This window comes from Podarcis erhardii (assembly GCF_964252035.2).
Source record: "Podarcis erhardii genome assembly, chromosome: 10".
NCBI lineage: Eukaryota > Metazoa > Chordata > Lepidosauria > Squamata > Lacertidae > Podarcis > Podarcis erhardii.
In genome coordinates this window covers 19381139-19407083 of record NC_138500.1, presented here as the reverse complement: position 1 = coordinate 19407083, position 25945 = coordinate 19381139, and the positions used below count along the sequence as shown (strand labels likewise).

Sequence of the window (25945 nt, the reverse complement as noted above, 5' to 3'; positions counted from 1 at the left end):
TTGCATGCCTTATGCCCCAAAATACCAAGAGCCAAGTCTAAGAAACATAAATGGCCTTTACATCTGAGGTTCAAGTAGTTCCCTTCTTACCCACAGTTATGATCCCAATTTGAAGAGCTTTTCTGTGAAATTTAGGTCCAAGATCAATGTTTCATCCAGAACAAAAGAGTAATGGATTTGTACAGAAGACAGCAGCAATTTGGGGGGTAGGTCCTTCTTTCATGCTGAGAGGACCTTGTGATGATCTAGTGACTACCTGTGACTATTAAGACATCCTAGCATGTGATCTTGAGAACTACTTAAGAATATTTATTTTTAAAACTAGTTCTTTCAAAAGAAGGAAGTAGCTTGAAAGCTACAATTTATCTATGGAAGTTGCTTGGCATTTTTTGACCACAAATTTTACCAAAATTACCAAAAAGGGCTGCTGCTGTTTCCATTGCCTCTGAATGCAGTCTGCCTCTAAATATAAGTTGCTGGGGCCCACAAGCAGGGAGAATGCTATTGCATTCAGGCTCCGCTTGCAAGCATCCCAGGAGAAGAAGAAGAATTTGGATTTGATATCCCGCTTTATCACTACCCTAACGAGTCTCAAAACAGTTAACTATCTCCTTTCCCTTCCTCCCCCACAACAAACACTCTGTGAGGTGAGTGGGGCTGAGAGACTTCAGAGAAGTGTGACTAGCCCAAAATCACCCGGCAGCTGCATGTGGAGGAACGGGGAAGCAAACCCGGTTCACCAGATTATGAGTCTACCGCTCTTAACCACTACACCACACTGGGTCTTGCCTTAGCTGCAGGGGGTTGGACTTGGGGTTCCCTTCCAACCCTACAATTCAATGGCCTCAGAAGGTGACAGGCTTTCATTCGTGGGAGGTTTTTCAAGAGGTTGGATGGCAACCTGTCATGGATTCTTCAGCCATGATTCCTGCATTATGGGGGTTTGGATCAGATGACCTCTTGGGGTCTCTTCCATCTCTATGACTCTATGGTTGGCCACTGTGAGAACAGGGTACTGGACTAGATGGGATTTTGGCCTGTTGAAACACGGCCTTTCTTATGCATTATGACAGTATCTTTATCAGGGGGAAATGAAGATACACGTAGCTTTTGGAGAAGGATGTTGCCTTTATGGCCTGCTTGTGGGATTCCCATATAGACATCTGATAGGCCTCTTTGTTTTATTCAGATGGGTTTTTTGGGATGTTTTACATTCAATCCCTATAGTTACAGAAAAATAGACAATTTTTTAATGCCTTCTGCAAAAGTGGAACATTTGCTTGCTTGCAAAGATGTGACATAGAAATTATGGGCAGTTTGCCTAAAGATCTGTCATTCTGGTGGGTGCTGCATTTTTGGCCACTGAGGCAAGATATGTCACACTTTTAATTATCTCTTTGGTTGGGACTACAGAAAATGTAATCAGCACTGCAGCCCCCTCACAAAGTTGCCAAACAATAATAGCTAGGGACCTGTATGAACCTGTTTTGCCTTTATTTTGTACTTTGAATACCTAGTCCTGAAAATCCTCATAAACTTCAACTATTTCTAAGGTTGCTTTTTAAGAGCAAACACACACACTAGGTGGAATGAAATATATCCCTTTTACCTCTTTGGTGGGCAAATGTGAAAGTGAGAATGTCTCCAGCAAAAGGCATGGGCTTGCCATGGAATGTACCTGTTGTCAAGCAGAGAGATATATGTTTCTTACACAACTGGAAAATCAAGATATACCCAGTGTATAAACTCTTGACCCATTCTGAAATGAGTGATGCTTTTCATGGCACTTGCACCATAGAAACCTTAATGCAATGCTCCCTGAACCGTTTCTCAAGTTGCTGCCTGTCCACGTGATCTGCCTGACAGGGAGATCAGCAAAAGGAATTATGTGAGGCAGGAGAATGGAACAATCTATGGGCAGTCTTTTTCTTCAAGCAGCTGATTTTTTTTTTTTAAACTCCACACTCAGACCAGCCCTACAATTAGACAGAGTGCAGTGGCCCCCTCAGGCAGCGGTCGCTGGAGGTCGCAGCAAGTTGCTGGGGGAAGAAAACTGAGTGTGCTACACAACCTGCCCTGCTAAGTTTGCTTGTTGTCCTTCTGTATGTGGAATGTGTGTGCATGTGAGGCATGATGCAGTACAGATGTGGGCACCCACTTAAGCATGGTCGACTTGCATGTGATCACGTATACGTATGGCACCATGAAATAAATAAATAAACAGAACCATACCAGGAAATGGTGGGAGAGAGATAGAGAGTCCGTGGGGCTCGCAAGAAGACACCCCCACCCAGAGCCCAAAGAGGACGTCTGTGAGGGCGGAGGATGCCCCAAAGAGATGGAGACGCAGCGGGGCTTTGTTTGGGCTGCTCAGCCTCCCTGCCTAACAGCTGGTGCATGGGGTAGCGCAGCAGCAGCAGCATTCCTGCACGTCCTCCAAAATAACTCAGGAAGAGCAGATACAGAACATACTTCTACCATTGGGAGCACAGCAAGGAGTGTGCAATGGAGTCCAAGTCTGCTTTAAACTGATGGGCTTTAATCATAGTAGGATCAGCCTCTAACACCACTTGAAACATGAGACCTTAAGAACATAGGAAGAACCCTGCTGGATCAGGCCAAAGGTCCATCTGGTAAGTTCAACTTCCTGTTGTGCTGGTCCCAGGGGGGATGAGGTACTATTACCGTAGGCCAAGATCAACAGGGAGCCGGACGGGGTAGCAGGAACGATGGTAGGGCAGAAGCAGGAAGCCAGGCGAGGAACCGGAACACTGGTAGGGTAGAAGCAGGAGTCCAGGCGGGGAACAGGAACACTGGTAAGGCAGAAGCAGGAGTCCAGGCGGGGAACAGGAACACTGGTAAGGCAGAAGCAGGAGTCCAGGCGGGGAACAGGAACACTGGTAAGGCAGAAGCAGGAGTCCAGGCGGGGAACAGGAACACTGGTAAGGCAGAAGCAGGAAGCCGGGCGAGGAACAGGCACACTGGGAGTGCCGAACAAGGACTGGGTAAAGCAGATACTTCACAACGACGTTGCTCCCGCAACCTGGGACCGGGCTGCCTGACCTTTATCTTCTTCTAAGGCCGGGGGCGGTCCCGGCCCCCAGAAGCCCCGCCTCTCTTGGCCTTAAGGCGAGCACTCCTCCTGGGAGACACCAGTTCCCTTCGCCTCTCTGCCCTAAGCCTCTGCAGATCAGGAGAGGCCGAAGGGTTACTGGGCCCCGGGGGAGGCTCACCTGTAGCCACTGAGTCTTCCAGCACCTCTGGGGCCTGAATGATTTCACCTGGTGCCTGCTCTTGAGTTTCCTCAGCAACTAGGCCTTGCCCCAGTTCAGCCGGCCCTGGAGGCGGGGACTCCTGCGCCGGCTGGGATTCCTCCGGATCACTCTCAGACTCGGAATCCCAGGCCATCACACCATCCCCCCTCCCAGGCCCCCCCCTCACTTGAGGGCCCGGACCCGGCTTGCTGGGATACGCTGCATGAAACTCCCGGATGCAGGCAGGTGCGTGGACGTTGACCGCTGGTTCCCAGGAACGGTCCTCTGGCCCATACCCCTTCCAGTCAATGAGATACTGCAGCCTTCCCCTGCGGTATTGGGAGTCCAGAATGCGTTCCACCTCGTACTCAGGCTCTCCCTGCACCAAGACTGGCTGCGGTCGGGGACGGTCCGGGTGGAACTCGTCGGGTGGGGCCACCGGACTCAGAAGGGACCTGTGGAATACCGGGTGAACCTTCAGGTTTGCTGGCAACCGGAGACGGAATGCCACAGGCGAGACCTGGTCCACGATAGGGAACGGGCCGGTGAACCGGGCGTCCAGCTTCCGCGAAGGTCGAGAAGGGTGGAGGTGGCGAGTGGAAAGCCATACCAAGTCACCGATGTGAAGTTCCGGCCCCACCTGGCGGTGGCGGTCGGCCTGGACCTTGTACGCCTCCTTGGCCTGGTGCAGCTGCTCCATCAACAGCTGTTGCTGGGACTGGAGCTCCTGAAGCCACTCTGTCACCGCAGGGACCGTAGATGCCGGCAGCACATCCGGAAACAACCGTGGATGAAGGCCATAACTGGCTTGGAACGGGGTCTGCTGGGTGGACGCATTCACCGCGTTGTTATAAGCGAACTCCGCCAATGCTAGGTGGTCGACCCAGTCGTCCTGCTGGTAGCTGCAGTAACACCGGAGGTACTGTTCCAGTACCGCGTTCGCCCGTTCCGTCTGGCCATCAGTCTGTGGGTGGTAAGCAGATGAGAGACAGACCTCTGTTCCGAGGGCCTGGTGCAAAGCACGCCAAAACCGGGACGTGAACTGAACGCCGCGGTCGGATACTACACGCTCAGGTAGGCCATGCAGGCGGAAGACATGCTGAAGGTACAGCTGCGCGGTTTCCTTAGCTGAGGGTATGGATGGGCAGGGGGCACAGTGCACCATCTTCGTGAAGTGGTCGGAGAAAACTAGAAGGCAGGTGCAGCCACGAGACGGGGGTAACTCCACTACAAAGTCTAGAGAAACTGTGTGCCAAGGACGTGGTGGAACCGGCAACGGCTGAAGGAGGCCGGGGGGTCGCCCGGTAGGCCCCTTGGCCCGCCTGCAGACGTCACAACCAGCGACGTAGCGAGCCACGTCAGCCTTTAAACGGGGCCACCAAAACTCACGGCTTACCAGATGGGTGGTCCGATACCGCCCAAAGTGCCCCGCCGCTGGAGCGTCATGGGTCATCCGGAGAACCTCAGCCCGCAGCGGCCCTGGTGGGATGTACAGGCGCCCGTAGTGCAGCAGAAGACCCTGATGCGAGACCAGCCCTGGATACTGAGGGCATGATCCTTCGGCCAGTTCCCGGAGTCGTTCCTGGGCCCAAGCGTCGACCCGCTGCTGTTCCCGCACCCGAGCCTGCAGTGGCTCGACCTCCTGGGTGGCCAGGAACGCAGCTGGTGGTAGGATCGTGGTGGGTGCTGCTTGCTGAACCGTGTCTGCGTTGTCTTCAGGTTTCCGGGACAGGGCATCCGCCTTCTGGTTTTGGGAGCTAGGGATGTAGCGGATCCGGAACTGGAACCGGGAAAAGAACAACGCCCACCGGATCTGCCTTTGGTTCAGCTTGCGGGTGGTCTGGAGGTATTCCAGGTTCCGGTGGTCGGTTCTCACCTCCACCGGGTGTCTTGCTCCTTCAAGATGGTGGCGCCAAACCTCAAAGGCCACCTTGATGGCCAGCAGTTCCCGCTCCCACACGGTATAGTTACGCTCCGCTGGAAGGAGCTGGCGGGAATAGAAGGCGCAGGGTAAGAGTGGCGCTTCCGGTCCGTGCTGCTGAGACAAGACGGCACCAAGAGCCGTACTGGAGGCGTCAGTCTCTACCACAAAGGGTCGAGAAGGATCCGGATGTTGCAAGATTGGCGCTCTCTGGAAACAGGCCTTCAACCCTTGAAATGCCTCCTCCGCCTCCTTGTCCCAGGAAAACGGCGTCTTGGGGCGCAGAAGCCGGGTCAACGGGGTGGTGCGGTGAGCATAATCCGCAATGAAGGTCCGGTAATAGTTGGCGAACCCCAGGAAACGCTGTAGGTCCTTGCGGTTCCGAGGTGCCGCCCATTCTCGAACCGCTGCCACCTTCCCAGGATCCATTTGCACCCCACCTGGTGAGAGTCGATGACCCAGGAAGTCCACTGACTGCTGATGGAACTCGCACTTGCTGAGCTTTGCATACAGACGATGCTCGCGCAAGCGCTGCAGCACGGTCCGGACATGGCCCTCGTGGCACGCCGGGTCACGGGAGTAAACCAGAATGTCATCCAAGTACACCACCACGTACTTGTCTAGCAAGTCCTGGAACACGTGGTTGATGTACCGTTGGAACACAGCAGGCGCGTTGCACAAACCAAAGGGCATAACCAGGTATTCAAACTGTCCGTACCGGGTCCCGAATGCTGTCTTCCACTCATCCCCGGCGCGGATCCGAATCAAATTGTAGGCTCCCCGGAGGTCTAGCTTGGTGAACACCTGCGCCCCTTGCACCCGCTCCAGTAACTCCGAAATAAGGGGCAAGGGGTACCGGTCCGGGATGGTAATTTTGTTCAGGGCCCGGTAATCATGGCAAAGGCGGAGCTCCCCACATTTCTTTTTAACAAAGAGCACTGGTGCAGCAGTGGGCGAGGTAGAGGGTCTAATGAACCCACGCTCCAGGTTCTTGCGCAAGAAGTCCTGCAAAGCCTCGCGCTCTGGCTCTGTTAACGAGTATAAGCGACTCACCGGTAGAGGCGCTCCGGGCTGGAGGTCTATGCCGCAGTCAAAGGACCGATGCGGCGGCAGCTGGTCTGCCCCCCGTTCCTCGAACACGTCGTGATAGTCCCGGTACTCAGCGGGGAGCGTCGCAGCCGCCTCCTCAGTGGGCGCAGCTGCTAGCATCTCAGTCTCAGCAGGAGAATTGGGGTCTGGGAAGTGTACAGTCCGTTTGACCCAGTCAATCTGCACATTGTGAGCCTCTAGCCAGTCCATCCCAAGCACCAGGGGGAACCGGGGCATGGAAGCAATATCCAGAGATCGTATCTCACGGTGCTGCTGGAGGCACAGGACCAGGGGCTGGGTCTCTTGAGTGACGGCGCCCGAACGCAGTGGCCGTCCGTCGATTGCCTCCACCTGTACCGGTTCTGGCTTGTTCCGAAGTGGCACCCGATGCTGGGCAGCAAAAGCAGCGTCCATATAAGAGCGGGTTGCCCCTGAATCCACCAGAGCATGGGTAAGAATCCATGGCCCTCCTGGAGGGTATAGATGTACCGGAACCATAAGGTGTTGTAATTCAATTGGTGCGGCCCCATTCTGTGCTGTTTGGGACCCCCGGTAGCTAGGGCCATCAGCTACTGGGGTTGGCGGTTTCCCTGCGGCTGGCGTTTTATTTGGACAAGACCGAGCGAAGTGTCCACTTCCGCCACAGTAAAGACAGAGATTTCCCTCCCGACGCCGCGCCTTCTCTGCAGGGGAAAGGCGTGGCCGCACTGCCCCGAGCTGCATAGGCTCCTCCGTTAAATCAGTTGTGACCGTGGGGCTGCTGGAAAAAGCTGGTGCCGTGAACTGGAAGTGTCGACGACCCCGGGCCTGACGACGATCCTCCAACCGATCGTCTATTTGTAGACACCGTTGAATGAGAGTGTCTAGCGTGGTGGGGCGTTCCATTGTGGCCAACTGGTCCAGTACCTCGTCTGAAAGCCCCTCGAGATACTGGTCCCGCAGTGCCGAATCATTCCAGGTCAAGTCCTGTGCCAGCAGCCGAAACTCCGTGGTATATGCGGCCACCGTGGACTTGCCCTGTTTCAAACGCCGAATCGCCCGGTTGGCTTGACTCCCTTTCTGGGGATTGCCGAACGCGGCTTCCAAATGATTGCAAAACCCCGTATAGTCTGCCAGCAAGGGGGAGTCTTGCCTGAGTAGCGGCAACGCCCACTTGGCCGCCTGGTCCTTTAACAAACTAATCAAAAAGTGCACCTTGGTGCGGTCGTCAGGAAAGTTCCGGGCTCGCCCCTGAATATACAGCTTGGCCTGGGCCAGGAACATGGGAAAGCTGGCCGGGGCTCCATCAAATTTCTCAGGCAAAGCCACTGGGTACTTGCCAGGAGCCGGGGCGTCGGCCCCAGGAGCCGGTAGGGCCTCCAAGCGTTGCTGAAGTGCCACAACCGCGTCACTGAGCTGCTGCACGGTGTGAGTCAAGGTCTGGTTCCTCTGGGCCAAATCCACCAGTGCAGCCGCCTGGTCAGCCATGGCCTCTGCCTCTTCCCGAACGCACCCCTACGAAGGGGGAGTGCGGGTATGGCGGGAGCAAACTGTGCTGGTCCCAGGGGGGATGAGGTACTATTACCGTAGGCCAAGATCAACAGGGAGCCGGACGGGGTAGCAGGAACGATGGTAGGGCAGAAGCAGGAAGCCAGGCGAGGAACCGGAACACTGGTAGGGTAGAAGCAGGAGTCCAGGCGGGGAACAGGAACACTGGTAAGGCACAAGCAGGAGTCCAGGCGGGGAACAGGAACACTGGTAAGGCAGAAGCAGGAGTCCAGGCGGGGAACAGGAACACTGGTAAGGCAGAAGCAGGAAGCCGGGCGAGGAACAGGCACACTGGGAGTGCCGAACAAGGACTGGGTAAAGCAGATACTTCACAACGACGTTGCTCCCGCAACCTGGGACCGGGCTGCCTGACCTTTATCTTCTTCTAAGGCCGGGGGCGGTCCCGGCCCCCAGAAGCCCCGCCTCTCTTGGCCTTAAGGCGAGCACTCCTCCTGGGAGACACCAGTTCCCTTTGCCTCTCTGCCCTAAGCCTCTGCAGATCAGGAGAGGCCGAAGGGTTACTGGGCCCCGGGGGAGGCTCACCTGTAGCCACTGAGTCTTCCAGCACCTCTGGGGCCTGAATGATTTCACCTGGTGCCTGCTCTTGAGTTTCCTCAGCAACTAGGCCTTACCCCAGTTCAGCCGGCCCTGGAGGCGGGGACTCCTGCGCCGGCTGGGATTCCTCCGGATCACTCTCAGACTCGGAATCCCAGGCCATCACACCTGTTCTCATAGGGGCCAATCAGATGCCCATGGGAAGCCCCAAAGCAGGACCTGAGTGCAACTGGGCTCTCCCCACTTGTGACTCCCACCAACCGACATTCAGCAGCATGCAGCCTCCAACAGCAGAAGCAGAACATGGCTAGCAGCCATTGATAGCCTCTTCCTCCAAAATTGATCTAACCCTCTTTTAAAGCCATCCAGGTTTCTGGCCACCACTGCCTCCTGTGGCAGTGAGTTCCACAGTTTACCTATGCACTGTGTGAAGAAGTACTTTCTTTTGTCTGTCCTTAATCTTCCAATATTCAGCTTCATTGGATGTCCTGGATTCTAGTGTTCTGCCAAGAGAAAAACTTTTCTCCGTCCACTTTTTATGCACCATGCGTAATTTTATATTCTTCCACCATGTCACTAACCTGCCTTTTCTGTCTTTAATATGCCCTTTTCCATAAGCCTGTCTCTTTTTCTCCTTCTCACTCTTTCTTCTATCTTTGCCTTCTCTGTATTGTTCTCTTCCCCTTTCCATTATTCTATTGTATTCTTATTTCTAAAAGCAAACATATGGGCTAACCAGCAGGTGGTGCTGGGTGGTAAATCTACACTGAGCTTGCTCTCCGCCCCCCGCCCCCCCCCCGCCCTGAGTAATCTTTCCTAGTGCATTAATCATCTGCTCTCCATCCTTGTCGGCCTAATGCACCGGCAGATTTCCAGTGCATTATGGATTAGATGTGATAACGCCTAAAAGGGGTCATATGTTATCAGGATAATATATCCCACTCCTGCAAGAAACCACAAAAGTGCATTTGTGTAATTCAGAGGCAACCTGTATTATTATTAGGACTTGAAAGCATGGAGGTTAAGAGTTCAGAAACCAACAAAAAATGTTCATTTATATTTCCAGACACTTAATGCAACTTATTTAGAGCAAAGGACCGCAGCTTTATCAAGGACTGAGAGCTACCCTGCCCATATAAATACATACACTAAAGAGGGCTCTTGGATGTGATCATTCTGTGCTGCATGAAAACCTATATTAGGATCCTAGCAGCACTAGAAAAGAAGAAACACAGGAAAACCAAGCCATGAAGAACATACAAGCGTCTTGAGGATCCCGCTTGAGGCAACAATGATCAAATTACACGCTGGATTGGGGCTGGGAGAGGAGCTGGCATGTGCTTTGAAAAATTAAGCCACCATCTTGGATGTCTCCACCACTCCTCGTCCCTTGGAGCAACCGAGGGCAGATGCAGCACTGATACAAGAAATCAACCTTTTTTTGTGTGGCGGCTCCCACACTTTTGTAAGACAGCACTCAAGTGTCTATTGCCACCAGGCAGGTGCTTTCATTATACTGTACTCTTTTTGCTGCCTGCAAAAAAACCCCACATTTTTTGTTTAAGCAAGCCTACTAAGATATATAAAACATTGAAATGTGTTTTACTCTGTTTTTAGTTTAGCACTGATTTTAATTGTTATTGTTTGATTGTTTGAGTCTTTTGAACTGTTTTTTTATAATGATATTTATTAGATTTTGACAAGAAAAAAGTTACAATTAACACACAAAAAAAGAAAACACCAGAAATATACAAAAAGCCAAAAATTTAACATAAAAAGAAGAGAACTGTTTTTACTGATAACCTGATTGTTTTGTTCCTTTTGTAAATCACCTTTAGGTTGTTTTTTTAAATAATCAGACAGTATATGACTTTCATGAAATAAATAAATAAATATCTTTTTCCTTCACCCGAGTTCTGATACAAGAAGGCATAAAGGAGGCCAGTGAGGGTGGCATAGCTGTCAACTGTTCCCTTTTTTTAAGGGAAATTCCCTTATTCCAAATAGGATTCCTCGCAAGAAAAGGGAAAAGTTGACAGCTATGGAGGGTGGCAGCGTGGAAAGCAGAGGTGCAGTCCAGAGAGGATTTTTGGCCTGGGGAGTGTCCCAAGAGCTAGATATAGAAGTCTGGAGGGCTGTAGTTATATACAAAGTATTGCAAAAATGCCATGAATCTCCAGCACTCTCTCCTCCAAATGTAACTGGCCCTTGGGTCTTATTGACACTCAAGGAAGTGAGGAGTATGAATTTTGGTTGATTATATGTATTGTGAGCTGCTTTTGAGGAGCATTGTTTGTGGGGAAGTGGCATATAAATTCTAAGCAGATCTAGAAAGTGTGAGGGCTTGTCAACTATTATTCTCAACTATTACTCTGCCCAACTATTATTTGGAAATCTAGCCAAAGTTAAGCACTTTGGAATTGGGATAACAGTCTGCTTAAATTTCATTTCCACTGAAATGCATGGGGCTTTTAAAAAGTTATTTCTATATCTAACTGATCAGGCAGTTGAAACATCTTTTTTTTGTCTTCTTCAGTTGAGCCAAAATGGACTTATGCGCATGCATTACAGAAAGTAACACACAAAGGTTCGTTACATTAGGGGAAATTGATTTGCAAAAAAAGTATATATTAGGCAAAACTGCAAACAAACATGCATATTTGGAGAAATTTGCATTAAAATGCTGGTGAATTTTCTTGAGGACCTCAAAAGAAAATTGTGAGCTGATGTGGAAATGTGGAGAACTGTACTTAAAACTGGGACAATGAGAAACTGAGAGAAACCAAATTAGATAGATTTCTCCATCCCTATACATCACTCTGTCCTCCAACAGAAGGAAACAGCCAGGGGTTTCAGGAAAAAACCCTACTACCCCACACCAAACCGGGGCAGTAAGTCACTTCATTCATTGATCCAGCACAGTAGCTGTCTCTAGGGATCCACACTGTAGACATTTTGAGCCTCATCTGGAGATGTCACAATTGAACCTGAGACCTTCTACATACAAATGACATGACTACCATTGAACAAGGGTTGGGCTCTATTCCCAGATTGCCTCTGTTCACCACAAGGAAAGGGAAGAACTACTTCCTCTCTAGAAAGTAGGGCAGAGAGAAATTGGGGCTCTCCTAGGATGACTTTGTATAACATGACTCTTCTAGTAGAGAATGTAGGCCCTGAGCATAAAATGCACATGTCAGGCATAGGCAAACTTGGCCCTCCAGATGTTTTGGGACTACAACTCCCATCATCCCAGACCACTGGTCCTGTTAGCTAGGGATGATGGGCGTTGTACTCCCAAAACATCTGGAGGGCCAAGTTTGCCTATGCCTGGCATATGTGAACAGTGCAGTGGAAAGACACTGACTTCTGAAAAGCACTCAGCACAATTCACCCCACAGGAATGCAATCTCTGAGCATGATTCAGAGCCGTTACAGGAAAGCAATGCTGCATTGCAATGCTGATCCTCTCCACTTCCTTCCCAATGGAAGTCCAGTATTCTGATGTGCAAATGTATGAAATTAAGGCATGGTTTACTTCTACAGGAGGGATGTGCTTATGTCTGAGGATCAATTCTGGATCTGCCTGAATCACTTAGCAAAGGGGAGGAGAGTCCAATTTGGACAGTGAAAGGAACAATAGGGGAGGGGTGCTGAACCTTCTCCCACCTGTGGCTTATCTCTTTGCAGTATCAGTTTCTCTCTTATCACATCTGCATCATACACTTAAAGCACATCTAAAGTTCACAGCCAAGTTTGGCCACCACTGATTTAAAGCATGAACCAAGAAGAGTTGGGTTTAAGTAAATGGACCCGCTGTCACTACATCTAGTTTGGACCTGAAAGTCAAACAACCAGTCTGGCGAGTCACTCTGGGTGTTGCCAGAAGATGAAAGGAAATTGGGAAACTGCCTATCAGGAGTAAGTAACTAGCTGTGTGGTTGGCACCAAGCAACACATGGAGCCTGGGAAATGTGGGTGGGTGGTGCTTTTTCTTTTCTGGTTTTGTTTTACCTTCCCAAAACCAAAGAGCATTGACTGAGCGCTGCTTAGGAAGTAGGTCAAGAGGAAATCGTCTCTCACTTCATATTCGTATCATTATTATTTTACATGAGCAAGGCAGTGTACTCCCCATCATTGCGGAGTGGAAACCAAAAACTGCTGATTCTTGGAAGGAAGTTTTGAAAAACAATGTGCACAGTCAAATATTGCCTCCAAGATGACATCTGCAAGTGATCTCCACTTTCAATTCCCCATTGCAAGTTTCCCCAGTAGTTAATTGAACAATTCAGTGGGGGGGGGGGGAGAATCTAGCGCATGATGCACTTATTCCTACTACAGTGAAAGCCAAACTTTGTCATGCTCCTAGGATGCAGACCAATAACTGCCCTTTGCCAGTGGTGCTGGAGGACTTACTGGAAACTCTTAAGGGCATCATCCATATGGAGCTGCAGTTTGCATCTGTTACTTTTCACTGAAACCAACAGCCCATTCCCATTGCCAAAATCCTTCATAGTGTGGACTGCTGGAAAGTACCCAGATCTTTGATTCACATTCCAGCAACATTTTTTTCTCTGAACGCTGAAAAAAATCATGAGGGGAAAAGTTAGTTTTTGCATGTGATCACCTTGGCAATGGTTGCATTTCTTTGCTCTCTCCCCCCCCCTTTAAAAAAAGACTAAAATGATTTGAGTTGTAGCTATTTAAGAAGAAGATCTACCGTATTTTTTGCCCTATAGGACGCACCGTCCCATAGGACGCACCTAGTTTTTTGGGGGGGAAATAAAGGGGAAAAAATTTATTCCCCCCAGCCGCGGGAACTCCCGCAGGGCTCCCTAGGCTGCGGATATCTGCCCAAAGCGCGGGGTGCACTGCTTGAGCGCGCCCCGCGGGCTCCCCAGGCTTGCTGATAGCTTCCTGAAGCCTGGAGAGCGAGAGGGGTCGGTGCGCACCGACCCCTCTCGCTCTCCAAGCTTCAGCGAAAGCCTGCATTCGCCCCATAGGACGCACACAGATTTCCCCTTCATTTTTGGAGGGGGAAAAGTGCATCCTATAGGGCGAAAAATACGGTAATTTGCTTAAGGTTGTAATTTGGAATATCTCTATCCGGAAAGACAATGATTTTTACACATGTGAAATTGGAGCAAACAACCCTCAAAGTGCAGTCTAGTTTCAGTAGCAGTAGCTGTTTCACCTTCAACTTAAATGGATTATAGATGTAAATGAAAAACTCGGGGTTCTCCAGATGTTGTTGGACTGACACCCATAGTGCCTGTTGATTGGCCATGCTGGCTGAGACTGATGGAAGTCCAGCAACATCTGGAGGCTGAGAGGTTCCACATCCTTGTCCTGCATCTTATACAAATATACATACAGTGTTATGAGGTTTTTTTTGGGGGGGGGTTAAGTAGGCTGTATGCTGAGACCCATCTTTAGCAAAACAGTATATATGCTTAAAATTTAATATATCAGGTCTGGTGTATATATAGAATTCTGTTGCTAAGTCTATCATTTCCATGTAGGGAGCTGATCTATGCATGCAAATTTGGATCACCTCCTTCCATGGAAGTGAACGGAGATCCGTACAGACACAAGAACTCTATGTGCATCAGAGAGCATGCACTCTTCCATGCACTCTTACTGTGAAACGAGTAAGTTCCATTGCACTCACAGGGCCTTACTACCCAGGCAGTGGCTTTGAACCAAAGCTCCATATCTATTCCGAGTCTGACCTACAGAACTCTGCCTCACCTTCCCACTGATTTCAGCACTGTGGGGCAGCACTCTCTCTCTCTCTCTCTGTGTGTGTGTGTGTGTGTGTGTGTCTGTGTGTCTGTGTGTCTGTAATTTGTAAGAGGTAAGGCTATGTGAGTTGGCTAAAGGCTGAAGGCCTCTCTGAGGACCTGATGTGATTATAGGGCAGATCTGCTGCCTTCTAAGAGTGCCTGCTGACTGTTTGCATCCACTTACGCTCTGTTTCTATATTTGTAAATGAAGCAAGCATTGCAAAAACAGTGCAAGTCTTCAGTGCTCTCTCATCTAAAGGAGGCCAAGCCTGGGTAGGACTGCCTGAGGAATTTGTCACCACTCGAGGAAGTGGGAAAGCAAGCAAGCAACAGAGTGAATCAATTAACTGTTAAGATCATGCTGTCCAAAAACATGGATTCTGAAATATACTAAGAGTATATTTCATGCTCTTTATTGCAACTTGTAAAACAGTGATTGAATTGCCCCCCAAACCTCAGGCTTTTATATACATTATTTACACAATGAGTCCCGTCTAATTGGCTGATTCTGCTTCCCTCCTGGAGCTTGATTGGTCTTTTCCTGCAGGCTAATCAGTTGTTGCATTCTAGGATCCTACTTGCCTATTGTTCTAGGATCCAAGCTTAGTACATAACAGATTTGTTGACCATACCGCTAAAGTGCTTCCTCCTGCCATGTACAATGCATTCAGCTTCTCCTTGTTTTCCCCACAACATCCTTAACAGTCTTCACCAAGGACCGATTTAACATGATTTGAATGTTTTAAAAGCAAAGAAAGAGAAATTCCAACATTACTGCTGTCTCATTTTAATACATACATAGTCTAATGTTGAATGCTGCCCTGAACAGGATGTTCTAAAGCTCATAACCTTAATTCTCTCTTATATAACTTTAATCAACAGACAGACAGGTCACTGGAAGCATGAACTGGTCAAGTCAGAGATATGGACGAATACTGCAAAAGTATGAATACAATGAAGCATGAGTCTTTGTTTACTTCGCCTCTCATCATTCAAGCAACACTTTATTTCAAAGATGCATTTTGTACTCAGAAATGCTTAGAAAAATAAGGCCAACTCTGTGTTCCATGGAACTGAAATTCAAACAACACCAGTGCCCACACAGCTTTCCTTTTCACCCAGATTTCCCCGTCCCCAGGCAGCCCCTCTTATATGAATAGTGAGAATACAACATTTCAATTTCAGATTGTAATGCTTCGTACTGCAATATGCACCACCATCATAATGATAATATGCATGCCATAAAAACACAAGTTTTTTTGGACCAATTCCAGAAACTATTTAAATCAAACAGAAAGAAGGGGCAGAAATGGTGAAATGGTATTAAAGATGCAATTAAACAGAATTGGCAAAGAAACAACATACAGAAACTCCTGGCCTGTTAAGCCTGGGTAAATGTCATTTCTTTTCAGACAATAAAGTAACTTTGTTTTAGCAAAAAAATGGAAGAGAGGTTTAATTCAGTTTGCATTTAAAGGTGAACTGACCTAATTTACATTTTCCAAAATAAATACAGAAGATGAAATACAATCATCCTTTGAAATTCACACTCCTCCAAATTTTGAAATGCAATTTTCCAGGAAAGTAATATTTACCCCCCCCCCAAAAAAAATGCTAGGGTATATATTAGTGAAAATTGCATGCTTCCTACTGCAATATATTATGGGGAATTGGTTTGCAAAAATGTGTCTATTAGGCAAAAAATGAGAAATTTGCATTAAAATACTGGTGAATTTTCATGAAGATTAAAAAAAAATGACAAAACATTTGTGGAGAATTGAGCATAAGACTGGAAAAATGAGAAACTGAGAGAAACTAAGATTGACAGGTTCCCTCATCCCTAGTACCGCAGGCACCATGCATGACTATTTCTTCATCCCTGGCGTTTGCTTATCTCTCAGTCATAACTGTCGCAATCTTTGCAACTGGTAGTCGTGTGTTCATTTCAACAGTATTGTTGCCACACTGTTATTTCCTTGACCTGCTAAAACATGTGGCTGGTTTCTACTCAGAAGCATCAACAGAAGTATAGTGTCCAGATCAAGGGAAGTAATAGTACTATCTTATTCTGCCTTGGGGTCTGCGCCCAGTTCTGGACACCACAGTTTAAGTAGGATATTGAGAAGCTGGAACGTGTGCAGAGGAGGGCAACCAAGATAAAAAAGACTCTGGAAATGAAGCTTTATGAGGAATTGTTTAGCCTGGAGAAGAGAAGACTGAGAGGTGATATGATCAGGACTTTTCCCCCCAGCTGGAACTCAGTTCCGGCAGCTCTCAGGTGGATGCCATTGCCATTCTAAGAGAACAAGCAAGGTGTTCATGGTGAGTTCCGGCACCTCTTTTTCTAGAAAAACAGCAGTGGATATGATAGCCATTTTCAAATACCCAGGGAAGATGAAGCAAGCTTGTTTTCTGCTGCTCCAGAAACTGAACCAATGAATGAAAATTACAAAAAAGAACATTAAGAACTTTCTGATGGTAAAAGCTGCTTGACAGTGGAATGGTCTGCCTCAGAAGGTGGTGGACTCTCCTTCATTGGAGATCTTTAAATAGAGGATGAATGGTCATCTGTCAAGGAGTCTTTCAGGGAGTTGGACTAGATGACCCTTGGGGTTCCTTCCAACACTATAATTCGGTGATCATGGGTAATATATGATTATTAATGAGATGCCAGCCATATGATGAGAAAAGGGTTGAACATTGTCAAAAGAGATGTCTCACCAAAAAAATGAGGACACTCATTTGCATGAAGGTAATTTATGCAAATTTAGAAAGAATTACTATAATTTAAATAAACAAAAAAGTACATCTCACCCTAACAGTGTGAGCAGGTAACCTGAGTGCTTTATCTGTCGGCTGTCCAGGTTCTCACTGTTAATTGATAACTTGAAGGCCCAATTACAGTGGTACCTCGGGTTAAGAACTTTATTTGTTCTGGAGCTCCATTCTTAACCTGAAACTGTTCTTAACCTGAGGTACCACTTTAGCTAATGGGGCCTCCTGCTGCCGCTGTCACGCGATTTCCGTTCTTATCCTGAAGCAAAGTTCTTAACCCGAGGTACTATTTCTGGGTTAGCGGAGTCTGTAACCTGAAGCATCTGTACAGGTGCCACTGTACTCTCCCTTCTTAGGGTTCTTTATATTTCAATTTGACCATCCTTAAAACAGAAGACATTTTCAAAAACTGCACTGACCTCTGATAGTCTTTCAAAATAGAGGGTCATATTCTGTAAAGTAGGGACCATGGTCACCCGTGAGAAGAATATATATGGAGACATGACCATATAGCTGGGTAGATGAGTGCCAGTCCCACTCTCTCTGACCTAGTCACAGTTAGCTTTTGGCCCACTTTTCTCAGCCTTGCCTCATGTTTCTTTAAATCAGCCTTAAATCACTAGGAGAACAGCATGCTGGACCAGGTGAGCTTTTGGTCTGATCCATCAAGGCTTATGAGATTTTGTGGGCAGCAATCTGCATCATCGCCAAATGCATAAGCTTATGAACACATTCAACTTTCCATCACACAGCCTAGGGAGTGTCCTTATATCATTACTGTCCAGTACAATATCTATATATAGATATATATAATCAAGAAGCAAGGGGAAAACTTTGTTTACCTTAATACATTAAACTATTATTATTAACAAGATGACTTTTATTAATAATAACAATAAACCTGCACTATTCTAGATTCCTACAGAGATAAGGTACCCTGCCAGTCAGGTGGATATCTGTTTATTTAGCAGGATCTTTCCTGATCTTTTCCTCTGCCCTTGAACTTGGCAGCATGCAGCCTTGTTTTTATAGGAACTCCTCAGGAAGGTTAAAACTATTAAAATGTATTCTGCAAGGGCCTTGCCTCAGATCACTCCAGCTGCTTTCAAACTATGAGCTGTCATAACAATTGGCATTTCCTACACCATTGTGTCCACTTGCCTGCTCGTGACTGTTCCAAAATTAACAAAATAATGTCCATCCCTACGACACGCACGCCTAATGCCCTGAATGCCAGCTTTACAAGATCTTGCAATGCTTTGCAGTGTATTTCACTGCGGATCTGAAATGTCTACTGTTCAGAACCTACCTTCCTGCCAAAAGTAGCTTCCCACCTGGAGAAAATAAGCAGCTTCAGGGAAAAGGGATTTATTTTCCAGGAAGGAAGCATGGAGGGGATTATCTCCCACTCCTTGCATGCCATGGCCTTGAACCTGTTTCCCACTCACTCTCACATGGTTTTTTTTAAAATAATAATTTTAAAAGCAAAGACAAACATGAAATTGCACTCAATGTAGTGAAGATAGCCCAGTTTACAGAATTTCTGCAAAGTGCACAGTGCCTTGGATCCTCCCCAGTCTCCCTTTCAATTCACATCCCTGCCTGTCACAATGACAAGCCTTTTGCTTGTATAAAATGCTCTCAGGTCAAAACTGAGCACGCCGCTTCTCTCTGGCTCAACAGCAACACCATCATGTGTCTTTCCCTCCCTCTATGTCCTTTCTACATTGATGGCTGCTGGAGCAGCACCTTTCCCTGCAGCTGGCCAGAACAGTGAAGTCAGCTGCTTCCACCGGAGCCAGAACACTTCTTGTTTATACATTGTGAAAATGAGCCTGGAGGAAGAGCTTTAAAGTGACCCATTCAAATGAAAGCTCTCCCCACCCAAAGCGTAAATACCTGAGCTCACCACAAAGCTGGCCCAGTTCCTAGAGTTTCACAAAATCCACTCTGTCAAGTAAAATCGCTACTGGCAGGGAGAAAGCGGTGCCCAAAAGACCACTAAGTCCTGGAGATCTGACTAGCCATTGGAGGGATATGTTGGGTGGAATTAATTTGCACTAAGTCAAGATCTGAAAGGGCTCAGTTCTGGCATATGAGAAAAAGAATGGAGCAAGGGACAAATGCTTCTTTTTGGCATGACCAGAGTTCCTTCCAACTCACTGATCAGGTTCACACATAAGACAAAGCCATGGTTTATAAACCATGATTTAATTTAGTAAACCAAGGTTTAATTTGATCATCCAAACTTGGCCTAGTGTCTTGACGATGGTTTCTTAACCATGAAAAAGCCACACTCCTAAACCATTGTTTGCTGCTTGTTTATAAACCTTGGTTTATGTAAACCATGGCTTAGCATTATGTGCAAACCAAGCCATTAAAAAAGAAATCTATTATCATGCTGGGGAAATATTTCCAACAGAACCATTTTTCTCCAGGTTCTTACAAACGTTAACCTTTTTTTTATCCTCTTGTCTTGAACCACCATATTTCATACAAAACAGGCTGTGGAGGATCTGTTCTTTTGCCAGCACTCAAAACAGATTAATTTGAGAAAGACCTGTATAAACCCCATTAGTTCTTTAAGTGAGCAGGGAATCAGAATTTTTTTTTTTTTCTTAAAGGCCTAACTCCTCAAAACATTTTATTTGGAGTCCCAACTAGTTTTTGTTTGGAGGAGCATGCTTAATCCCCCTGAAGCCTGGCCTTCTAGTCTCAAACAGTACCACCCCACGGCCATCAATTTCTTGCTGGTGGAGAAATCCTGCCATGGGCAAATGCTTCCTCGCTTTAACTTTGATGGAATGGGCTGTTCTCTCCACTTGTGATTCACAGCAATTAGGGTGGGGTGCAAATAATAAAATTATTATTAAAATTATTATTAAAAACAGAGGCACAGAGTGATGCAGGCAACTGATGGTATGTGGACAATTAATTGTGGCCTTCAATCTCATTGATTTAAATGGACCTCAAAGTGCACTTAACCTACAGATTGCAGCTACCTATGTGGACGTTATTTTCACCACTTAGGTTACGTGCTGAGGATAACATCCCCATAATGCAATCAGCAGAAAGTTAAGCGTGCTTTAGTGCCTATTCATATTCGTGGAGCTGAAGGGCACAGCTCCCTCTTATCCCTTCTGCGACTTTTGCTGCGTGTGGATCAAGCTGTCCTGTTTGCTATTTGGACTAACCTTTTAAAATATTGCTAAATAGGCCAGGGATCCTCATGGCTCGTACCTTCTCTCAGAGAGGCCCCAAAGCCGATGAGAAAAGAACCAGCACAGGATAATGACGTATAGTAGTGGTGTGTTTTTTGTGTGTTTTTTTTTAAAGATAAAGATTAAAAAGATAGATAAACCAGGGCGGGCTGGAGAGGGGGGTGTTTGTGTCCTGCCCCTGATGTGTTTATTTTGCCTGTGTCAGCTGACCTTGTTTTTCTGAGCTGCCCCTTCATTCATGGTCTCTCTGCAGCTGTGCTGACTCATAGGCTTTCAGCAGAAAAAATGGTGCCACTCAATGCAAAGGACCCAGGCATCACCAGCTCCCATTACAGCAGTTACATAGTGATGTCGCTTCTTCAGCTGCACAGTATCATGCTCTCCTTCTCAATGCCAACTGAGTGGTGGAGCAGTGGTTCAACTGTTGGCCTGGGAGACCAGAATTCAAATTCTGCTTTGGCCAAAACAAAGTAAAAAAATTCCTTCCAGTAGCACCTTAAAGACCAACTAAGTTAGTTCTAGGTATGAGCTTTCGTGTGCATGCACACTTCTTCAGATACACTGAAACAGAAGTGTGCATGCACATGAAAGCTCATACCTAGAACTAACTTAGTTGGTCTTTAAGGTGCTACTGGAAGGAATTTTTTTATTTTGTTTTGACTATGGCAGACCAACACGGCTACCTATCTGCTTTGGCCAAGAAACATAAGGCTGGCCCAATACAAAATTAGCTTCTGCTATACACCAGTGGCAGGGAAGCTCAGGGTTCAAATGTGGCCCTCCAAGTCTCTCTATGAGGGTTCTTCCCAGGCCAAATCCCTCCTCACACCTCACCCTCTCTCCCCACACCTTCCTTATTTCACTCTCTCATTGTGTTGCCTGGCAGGAATGTGTTGCTGAACTGTGATTAAAGCCTCTTGCTTGCCAGAATAGAGAGAAGGGTGTGTGCAGAGAACCCTCTGGCTTTTGTGTTGTGTTTTGTGAAGGCAGCTCTGTTTAAGGAAGCTTTTAATATCTGAAGGACTATTGTATTTTAGTATTTTGTTGGAAGCCGCCTAGAGTGGCTAGGGAAACCCAGCCAGATGGGCGGGGTAGAAATAATAAATTGTTGTTGCTGCTGCTGCTGTTGCTGTTGTTGAAATATAGCTGTACAAAAAGTAAGTGTTGCATCTGTTGCCCCGCCCATTTTCCCCTCTGGCCCCACCCACCGACAGAATGTGGTCCCTGGAAGGCTGTCCTCAGGAGTCCCCATGCCTGCCACAAATGTTTCCTTTAGGAAGTCCCACTGAACTCCATGGGACTTACTTCTGAGGAAAAACACAGAGGCTTGTGCTGAGAATTCGTTTGCTCTTCTGCTGCTTATGGAGACATAGATAATGAAGAAGTTGTTCCTCCCGCCCCACAAGAATGCAGTCATGATGGAGCCTGTTGTCACAAGATTCTGCAGCCTGATTGTCACCCTGGAGGCTAAATTAATCCCTAGAATAAATCTATTAGCTTCCGTGGGAGTTACATAATGGGTGGCTTTAACTCCTGATGGTAAGCAACCTGCTTTATTCAAATTTCAAGACAACTCAACAAACAAATTTACTCAAATTTCAAACCAACCAACCCCTGGCAGTACAAAAGGTGCTTGATTCAAATTTCAAAGATACCAAGAAACAGACATTTTGAGATCTGTCCTGCACATTGTACAGAGAGATGGTTGCTTATGCATGGGTTGGAACTGAAATCTGGCCTCAGGATTTTGGAAACGGTACTGGAAGGCCAGACAAGAGACCTCTTTACTATATATATATAGTATATATATATATTATATATATATATGCAGGTTTTGGTGTCCTCGGGGACACGAAACAGGACACGAAATTAATTTTGCAGATTCCAAATTGCTCTTTAACACGGAACATCACCACAAGAGAATAATCATGGAAGCCATCGAGATAGAGAAACACCCTCACAACATGAACAAGCGTGACGACACATCCCGCTTGCCAGACATCTGGAAATTAGCCCTCCCCACAAAAACTGACACCAGATCCAGAGGCACACAGAACGCCAACACCAATCAACCACACCAGACCCAAACCCAGACCCTCTCCACAGATGAATTACAGACACCATCCAGTAGCCAATCCATGGTGGCACCTCCGGATGCTGCACCCCCCTGCAATCCCTACACAGATCTGGCTGACACAAGCCACAAAACCACAGCTCGCCCCTATACACGAAGCCAAGCCAGAGCACAACTAAGTACAGTACAGCCATCTTCTCAGGAAAACTCTTCACAAAGTTCAAGAGGTCAAGACACAAAGACTTTAACAACTAATCCACACCTAATGACCCACCTAAGTGGTACTCAGGATATCACTCAAGAAATCACTCAAGATATCTCTCAAGTAATTAAGGAACAAAAGAAGAAAAGGCACACTAGCCTGGGAACTTCCTCTCTGCCCAGAACATTGGAGGCTATACACCACACCCCCTCTACAGTATTTATAGGAACTCAAACACTGAGATCCTGCTCTGTTCCAGTAACAAGAAGCCGAAAGCACCAGCCTGAAGATGACGAGTGAGACCTCGTCGAAACGTCGCCTAGACACCCCAACTTTTACACGGGAAGACACCCGAGGACACCAAAACCTGCATTCCTGTACCCGTGAAAATCTACATAGTATATATATATATATACACACACACACTATATATATATATATATATATATATATATATATATATATATATATGTGTGTGTGTGTGTGTGTGTGTATCGTTTTCACAAATAAGAAAAGTCCCAAAGAAAACCAGAATGCCACTAGGGACCATCTGTGGTCCCAGTCCCAGTTCCCCCGCCCCCATCAAACAACACAGAACTTTATTTTCTCCTGCAAATATAACATTACTCTGTTTAGACTCCGACATACACAAAGTATTTCAGATTAAAAAGCAACAGCCTCAAGCTCAAGCTGTGCAAAGGACCATACAGAAAAGAGACTGCATTATCTATGCAATAAGCAGAATTACTGTCTTCATTGCCCTGGTCAGGGGAAACCGATGGGCTGCCTGGAGAGGTGGAGTCGTTCTGAAACCTGAGAGGACATAATCACCCTGGAAAGCTTTCAATTTTCCAGGCCTCAAATATCTCACCACTGGGGGCAGCAAAGCACAGATTTGGAGGCTCCAGTGGGGAAAGAGAAGATAAATGTGAACTGTGTGCTTCACAACTGAAGTATTAAACAGGACCATCAAAATAGGAGGGTCATAAATTCATGATCGGAAGTTATTTAGCTGTACCACTGCCTAGAACAGAGTTAAGAAATCTGGTTCTCCAGATGTTGTTGGAATCCATCTCCCATCAGTTCATAGCTGTCAAGTGTCCCTTATTTGAAGGGACAGTCCCTTATTCCAGCGCCATGTCCTGCTGCTGTCCCTTATTGATGGATGTCCCTTAAATGTCCCTTAAATGATGTCCCTTAAATTTCAAAGGAAGCAGCTCCTCTCCCTCCCTCCCTGCCGGCCAGAGAGGAGGGAGGCTCCAACTGTGCTGCTTGGCTGTGTTGCTCACCCAATAAGAAGTCTAAGAACGACTGGGGGGTAGAGCTTGAATGCCTTGTGTGTGGCTAGTTAATGCAAGCTGAGGGGTTTTTTGAATGCTGGACGCCATTTTGTTGCACGTGCTGCTGCAAACTTTGCAGTGCAAAGCCAGGCCAGGGAGCCATCTTAAGTTGAGGCAGTATAGGCCTTGTGGTGCATGTGATTCAGATTCTATTCAGTTGAACCTCTGGTTACAAAGTTGGTTGGACAGTGTTCTCGAAGCTACCATCATGAGTCTGACCAGACTGCAGGAGGACAGGAAGACTGGAGTGCCTGGAACAGGTGAGGCTGCAGGTCCCTTAGTTTGGCTGCTGGTCCCTTATTTTCAAAACTAAGTTGATAGCTATGCATCAGTTGCAGCCAACATTGTCAACAGTGAGGAGCAATGGGAGCTGTAGTTCAACAATATTTTGAGGCCTGACCTAGACGGTCCTGATAGCATATTGTAACACTCTTGCTGGATCATGTCCATGGCTGTATTAGCTCTATACCAAAGAGAAGCCAAATACCGGTAATGCATCAGAGCTGAGCAGTAATGAGTAATAATTACACTGACGGCCTTATTTCTTATTCCAAACTTCACATTAAATTATAGCTTCTACAATACAGTTTGGTATGCATGAGAGGGGCAGAGCTATTTATATTTATTATTCACAGCTATAAGGGAAAATGCTGCATATGTTAGCAAATCATTACTTTCCATCATGCCTGAAGGTAGTAGTAAATAAATTTATAGCATTATTTGTAATCTTTGTCGCGCTTTTGAATAACCATCCTGGCTTTGCACTTCAAAATCTTACTTAGGGGGTCTTTCTATGAAACTTTCAACATGGTATCAGAAGTTTAGTTGAGTTTTAAATGGTTCTATCTTTTGGTTATGGCTCTAGGCACCACAGCCTTCTACAAAGGTTGTCAACAGCATTCCCTGTTGCAACTCCATTATTTTGATCAGTAACAGAGCAACCACTTTGTCGGCAAAAGGTCCTAAATTCAATCCCCAGCATCTCTAGGTAGGGCTAAGGAAGCTCCTGCCAGTCAGTGTAGACAATACCGAGATAGATGGATAAATGGTCTGCCGCAGTAAAAGGCAGTTTCTTGCATTCCTACTCTATGTCTGCGCACACACCTACCCTTTTTAAAAGAAAAAAACATTTCAGCATGTCCAATTTCTTGCACAAAGCATGCTACAGTTGATTTACAACCAGAAGACTAGCCATTCAAGTTCCCAACAATGTGTTTCACAATTTATTTCCCTATCCAATGACTGGCTGATGTGGAAGTATGTTGACAATGACTGCATGGTGCAGTTGAGCAGTGACAGATAATTGCTCAGCAGCAATACCATTAGCAAAATATAGCTCAATCAAAATGTCTGCATTCACTGTTGGTAGCCCACCAAGAGCATCCAAACAAAGACTTAAAATACTAAATTGCCCAAGTTCATTATTCTATCTAATCAAGCACTTGGAACAGCTTAATAAGCAATTGGCTCTAACTTAACAATGTTGAAGCTGAAGCCTTTTACAATTCTGAAGCATAGTTAAGAGAGTTTCCCACACCCTCCCATCATTGGCCTCAACTGATGGAAAGTTCAGCCTGATTAACGTAAGTAATAATCAGGTGTTGATGGTGACACCATCAGCTTCAGAGTGGAGATATCAAACAAACAAGAGTAGCACTGGTTGCTTAAAAAAGCAGCAGCAGCAGATAACTAAACCAGAGGCAAATATCAGAATGTTAGAGTTAGGGCCTGAAGAGAGATTTTGGTTTGGTCAAAGCTACCAAATTCATGTTTCCTGAAACAATACAGGAACTGAAACACAGTTATCCTTTGAAAGTCACACTTCTCCAAATTTTGCAATGCAGTTGTCCAACCAAATAATGTCTACCAAAATGTGTGTAAAAAGGAAAGCTGCATGAGAATGTGCATATTAATTTTTAAAAAATTAAAAGCATTATATTAGGGAAATTTGCATGCAAAAATGTGTCTATCAGGAGAAATGCGCACTAAATTGCTGATGAATTATCATGAGGACTTACTTGTTTTTACGTGCAAAGGGATGCAGAAATGTGGAGAACTGAATTTAAGATTGGAAAAATAAGCTGAGAGAAAATGTAACTGACAGATTTGCCTCTCATTGCACTGCGCACTGGCTCACTCCCTTGGCGAACAGAGGGTGAGGCTGGGCAGGGCAGTAGAGTGGCTACTTTACAGTCTTTTAT

The 25945-nt window shown here is 46.6% G+C and overlaps 1 protein-coding gene across 2 annotated transcripts in view; it reads right to left on the bottom strand.

Moving 5' to 3' along the window:
- Positions 1 to 25945, bottom strand: part of NINJ2 (ninjurin 2) — a 52513-nt gene that overhangs the window by 16199 nt on the left and 10369 nt on the right. Inside the window, exon 1 of one of the 2 annotated variants that reach the window (XM_081879017.1) lies at positions 1610 to 1626. The exons of the other annotated variant lie outside the window; for it this stretch is intronic. The gene's annotated coding sequence lies outside the window, so the exon portion shown is untranslated. Of the gene's footprint in view, positions 1 to 1609; positions 1627 to 25945 lie in introns of those variants that run through there. 2 annotated transcript variants of the gene reach the window in all.